General features: G+C 42.5%; 1 non-coding gene across 1 annotated transcript; it reads left to right on the top strand.

Annotated features, from left to right (window-relative positions):
* Nucleotides 1-5446: 5446 nt before the first annotated feature.
* LOC117314396 (U6 spliceosomal RNA) lies at nucleotides 5447-5553 on the top strand. Its single transcript, XR_004529142.1, has one exon. It is a non-coding gene; the product is annotated as a U6 spliceosomal RNA (small nuclear RNA).
* Nucleotides 5554-5895: the final 342 nt, after the last annotated feature.

The following is a 5895-nucleotide window of genomic DNA, read 5'->3' as shown; positions in this document are numbered from 1 at the left end:
CCCCTAGTATGATTGTGTTACTGTCGATTTCCCCTTTTATGGCTGTTAACATTTGCCTTATGTATTGAGGTGCTCCTATGTCGGGTGCATAAATATTTACAGTTGCTATTATTTCTTCTTGGATTGATCCCTTTATCATTATGTAGTGTCCTTCTTTGTCTCTTGTAATAGTCTTTATTTTAAAGTCTATTTTGTCTGATATGAGAATTGCTACTCCAGCTTTCTTTTGATTTCCATTTGCATGGAATATCTTTTTCCATTCCCTCACTTTCAGTCTGTATGTGTCCCTAGGTCTGAAGTGGGTCTCTTGTGGACAGTATATATACGGGTCTTATTTTTGTATCCATTCAGCCAGTGTATGTCTTTTGGTTGGAGTATTGAATCCATTTGCATTTAAGGTAGTTATTGATATGTATGTTCCTATTACCATTTTCTTCATTGTTTTGGGTTTGTTTTTGTAGGTCTTTTCCTTCTCTTGTGCTTCTTGCCTAGAGAAGTTCCTTTAGCATTTGTAGTAAAGCTGGTTTGGTGGTGCTGAATTCTCTTAGCTTTTGCTTGTCTGTAAAGGTTTTAATTTTTCCTTCGAATTTGAATGAGATCCTCGCTGGTAGAGTAATCTTGGTTATAGGTTTTTCCCTTTCATCACTTTAAATATGTCCTGCCACTCCCTTCTGGCTTGCAGAGTTTCTGCTGAAAGATCAGCTATTAATCTTATGGGCATTCCCTTGTATGCTATTTGTTGTTTTCTCCTTGCTGCTTTCAATAGTTTTTCTTTGTATTTAGCTTTTGATAGTTTGATTAATATGTATCTTGACGTGTTTCTCGTTGGATTTATCCTGTATCGGACTCTCTTCACTTCCTGGACTTGACTATTTCCTTTCCCATATTAGGGAAGTTTTCAACTATAATCCCTTCAAATATTTTCTCAGTCCCTTTCTTTTTCTCTTCTTCTTCTGGGACCCCTTTAATTTGAATGTTGGTGCATTTAATGTTGTCCCAGAGGTCTCTGAGACTGTCCTCAATTCTTTTCATTCTTTTTTCTTTATTGTTCTCTGCAGTAGTTATTTCCACTATTTTATCTTCCAGGTCACTTATCAGTTCTTCTGCCTCAGTTATTCTGCTATTGATTCCTTCTAGAGAATTTTTAATTTCATGTGTTGTGTTGTTCATCATTGTTTGTTTGCTCTTTCATTCTTCTAAGTCCTCATTAAATGTTGCTTGTATTTTCTCCATTCTATTTCCAACGTTTTGGATCATCTTTACTCTCATTATCCTGAATTCTTTTTCAGGTAGACTACCTATTTCCTCTTCATTTGTTTGGTCTGGTTGGTTTTTACCTTGCCCCTTCATCTGCTGTGTGTTTCTCTGTCTTCTCATTTTGCTTAACTTACTGTGTTTGGGGTCTCCGTTTCACAGGATGCAGGTTCATATTTCCCGTTGTTTTGGGGGTCTGCCCCCAGTGGCTAAGGTTGTTTCAGTGGGTTGTGTAGGCTTCCTGGTGGAGCGGACCGGTGCCTGTGTTCTGGTGGATGAGGCTGGATCTTGTCTTTCTGGTGGGCAGGATCACGTCTGGTGGTGTGTTTGGGGTGTCTGTGACATTATGATTTTAGGCAGCCTCTCTGCTAATGGGTGGGATTGTGTTCCTCTCTTGCTAGTTTGGCATAGGGTGTCCAGTACTGTAGGTTGTTTGTCGTTGAGTGGAGCTGGCTCTTAGCATTGAGACAGAGCTCTCTGGGAGAGCTTTCGCCATTTGATATTACGTGGAGCCAGGAGGTCTCTGGTGGACCAATGTCGTGAACTCGGCCCTCCCACCTCAGAGGCACAGGCCTCATGCCCGGCTGGAGCGCGAAGACCACGTCAGCCACACGACTTGGAAGAAAAGGGAGAAAGAAAGAGAGAGAGAGAGAAGGGGAGGGAGGGAGGGAGGGAGGGAGGAAAGAAATGAAAGTTATTAAAGTAAAAAATTTTTTTAATTATTAAAAGTAAAAAAAATTAAAAAGTAAAAAAAAAATCCAAAAAAGAAAGAAGAGAGCATCCAAACCAAAAAACAAATCCACCAGTGATAGCAAGCACTAAAAACTATACAAAAATAAATAAATAAATAAATAAATGGACAGACAGAATCCTAGGACCAATGGTAACAGCAAAGCTATACACATACACACTCACAAAAAGAGAAAAAGGAAAAATATATATATATCTATATATATATATATAAAAAGGGAGAGAGCAACCAAATCAACTCTAAATACTAAACTAAGGTAAATGTAAAACCAGAAACGAGTCAGTCGCATACAGCAAACCCCAAGTCTACAGTTGCTCCCAAAGTCCACTGCTCGATTTTGGGATGATTCCTTGTCTATTCAGGTGTTCCACAGATGCAGGTACATCAAGTTGATTATGGAGATTTAATCCACTGCTCCTGAGGCTTCTGGGAGAGATTTCCCTTTCTCTTCTTTGTTCTCACAACTCCTGGGGTTCAGCTTTGGATTTGGCCCTGTCTCTGCGTGTAGGTTGTCTGAGGGCATCTGTTCCCCTGCCCGAACAGGCCGGGGTTAAAGTAGCAGGTGATTAGGGGGTCTGTGGCTCACTCAGGCCCGGCAGAGGGAGGGGTACTGAATGCGGGCAGAGCCTGTGGTGGCAGAGGCCGGCCTGACGTTGCAGCAGCCTGAGGCATGTGTCTGTTCTCCCGGGGAAGTTGTCCCTGGATCACGGGACCCTGGCAGCAGCGGGCTGCACAGGCTCCCGGCAGGGGAGGTGTGGATAGTGACCTGTGCTTGCACACAGGCTTCTTGGTGGCTGCAGCAGCAGCCTTAGCGTCTTATGCTCGTCCCTGGTGTCCGCACTGATAGCCGTGGCTCGCGCCTGTCTCTGGAGCTCGTTTAGGGGGTGCTCTGAATCCCCTCTCCTTGAGCACCCTGAAACAATGGTCTCTTGCCTCTTCGGCAGCTCCAGACTCTTTCCCGGACTCCCTCCCGGCTAGCCGTGGCGCACTAGCCCTTTCAGGCTGTGTTCACGCCGCCAACCCCAGTCCTCTCCCTGTGCTCTGACCGAAGTCCGAGCCTGAGCTCCCAGACCTCGCCCGCCCCGGCGAGTGAGCAGACAAGCCTTTAGGTCTAGTGAGTGCCGGTCGGCCCTGATTCTCTGTGCAGGAATCTCTTGGCTTTGCCCTCCTCACCCCTGTGGCTGCGCTCTCCTCCGCGGCACCAAAGCTTCCCCTCCTCCGCCACCCGCAGTCTCCGCCTGCAAGGGGGCTTCTAGTGTGTGGAAACCTTTCCTCCTTCACAGCTCCCTCCCACTGGTGCAGGTCCCGTCCCTATTCTTTTGTCTCTGTTTTTTCTTGTTTCTTTTGCCCTACCCGGGTACGTGGGGGGTTTCTTGCCTTTTGGGAAGTCTGAGGTCTTCTGCCAGCGTTCAGTAGGTGTTCTGTAGGAGTTGTTCCACATGTAGATGTATTTCTGATGTATTTGTAGGGAGGAAGGTGATCTCCCTTCCGCCATCTTGAAGGTCTCGTCAGAACTATTTTAGAAAATAAAAGTGCCATGTTGCTTCTTTCATATGAGATGTTAAGCTCACTAAATTCAGATAAAAAATGTGATTGTCCCAGAATATTCATTTATCAAACACAATTCTCAGGAAACAGGCGTAACTACAGAGCTACCAAATATGTAAATAGCATAAACCTATCTGTGGTGGCTGCAAAACCAAACCTTTGTCTCACTGAACTGCCTCCGTTTTGTGACACTGAGGTTCCATATTTTATCCTATGTAATTTTTCCTAGAATTGATATTTTAAAATTGGGAAGCAATTTAGCATGTTGCATTGCCCTGCTCTATTAGCCAGGCCAACATTAATGACACATCTTAATAGTATAATGGGCAGTTGGGCATCTAAACTTTACCCTGCCATGGATCAGTTTTGGCAGCTGTGCTTTTTATTCATCAGTCTGATTGAAACCGCTTTCGTGACAGAAGCAAAGATCGTCTTCTTTGTTCAAAATTCCCATAAAAGGCAAAATGGAAGTCTTTGCAGACAGACTGGCGTGCCTGAGTAAATTTATTTTCCTAGGCTTCTAGCCACAACAGTGAGCAAACAAATGTCTTTACCTACCTCTTTAAGTATACCATAGGCTAGCGCATTTATAGGATTAAATAATGCTCTTTGCTTTGACTTCTTCCTTGTCTGTTTTAAATCATTGCCCAAACTTGCATTTTTAAATGTTAACCTTATAATTCTTAACCTTTAGCCCTGGGCTATTTGAGCAGTCTATGGCTGTGTGTGTGTTTGTCTGTGGCTGTGTGTGTACACGTACACTGTCTGTGATGTTGGGGGAGGAGGAGGACTGGGCTTTCTTTTTAATCCTCTTTCTTTATAGGGAGCAGACCTCAAAGGGTTTCCTTTCCTAGCTTCTTAACTTCTCTTCCAAGCATAATGATTCTAGACAGACCAAACGACTGACCAGTGATCCATCGTGTTTTTAATCATTTACAGTCTGATTCCTACACGGTGGTGCCTGATATTTGGTTTTGAAGAATGCTTTCCTGAAGAATACATTCAACCCAGAATTTCTGAGCAATAAATTACCTGTGCTGGGGGGCTCTTGACAGCTTGTATTATTTTGCCCTCGTGGAAAATAATGGATAATTTGGAACAATGCTCCCTTTTGAATTAAAATATAAAAGGTTAGAGTTTTAGAGCTCAAGATAATAAGTAGACCCTCAACAAACAGACTGGACCCAAATCTCCCCCAGAGAGCAAAGATTTGACAGGTGAAAACATCGGGGAGAGGAGATAAAAACATAAGCATTTGTACATGACTTGTTTTTGTTCAGGGCTGGGAAAACCTTTTTGTATCCTGCACTGTCCCAGATGCTCAGTCAACTATATAGTTATAGTTATACTAACATGAGGCAGAGCAGAGCTTTGTGCAAATATTATGATCATCCCGACTTACCCAGGAGAAATCCGGTCTCCAGTTTGGCTAGTGAGCCAACCTCTTTCTATCCCCGACTGGGAGGTGGGGGAGTGGAGGCCAGGGGTCTTGCAATTGTTGGCACTGTGGATAGATGACAAGGGAAACTGAATTTTAGCTGAATATGCATCTGTTTACACACTGGTGCAAATTAATCATCATATATTAAATTATAACGCTATTGTTTAAATGCTTGTAGAAGAAAGGAACAAATGTTTTCATATGTAAGTGCATATGAACCTCCTATAGGTAGTTCCCAGAGCAGAGAATAATCCCAAAGTAATGATGTGACTTAGAAATGGAACTATCTTTTCCTATATATATATATAAAATGTTGTAAGCAGTGGTCAGGTTTCCAGGCTAAACAAAAGTGATCTGAATTTCTAGTTTATTTAAACTACAGTTTTAAAATTTAAGATAAGAGTTAAGATCACTGTCCAAGAGGCAATATACCACATGAGTTAAGAATCAGAATGCTCGCTTTGGCAGCACATATACTAAAATTGGAACGATACAGAGAAGATTAGCATGGCCCCTGCGCAAGGATGACATGCAAATTTGTGAAGCGTTCCATATTTTAAAAAAAAGAAAAGAGAGAATCAGAGATACCCACTTTTGAGTCTGGGCTCCCCCGCTCACTGGTAGTGTCACTTTGGGGAGGTTTTGTGACCTCTCTGAACCCAGTTTCCTAGTCTGTACATTACAGGGATCAGCAAACTAGGACCTCTGGGACAAATGTGGCTTGCCATCTGTTTTGGCTCAACTTGCAAGCTAATTTTTTAAATCTTTAAGTATTCAAATCAAAGAAAGAAGAATGTTTCATGACATACAAATATAGTATGAAATTTAAATTTCATGATCCATAAATAAAGCTTTATTGGAAGATAGCCACGCTCATTTGTTTACGTATGGTCTGCTTTCT

The sequence above is a fragment of the Tursiops truncatus genome, chromosome 11 (assembly GCF_011762595.2).
Source record: "Tursiops truncatus isolate mTurTru1 chromosome 11, mTurTru1.mat.Y, whole genome shotgun sequence".
NCBI classification, from domain to species: domain Eukaryota; kingdom Metazoa; phylum Chordata; class Mammalia; order Artiodactyla; family Delphinidae; genus Tursiops; species Tursiops truncatus.
The sequence above is the reverse complement of the archived record's forward strand: the minus strand, read 5'-3'. Positions and strand labels throughout refer to the sequence as shown.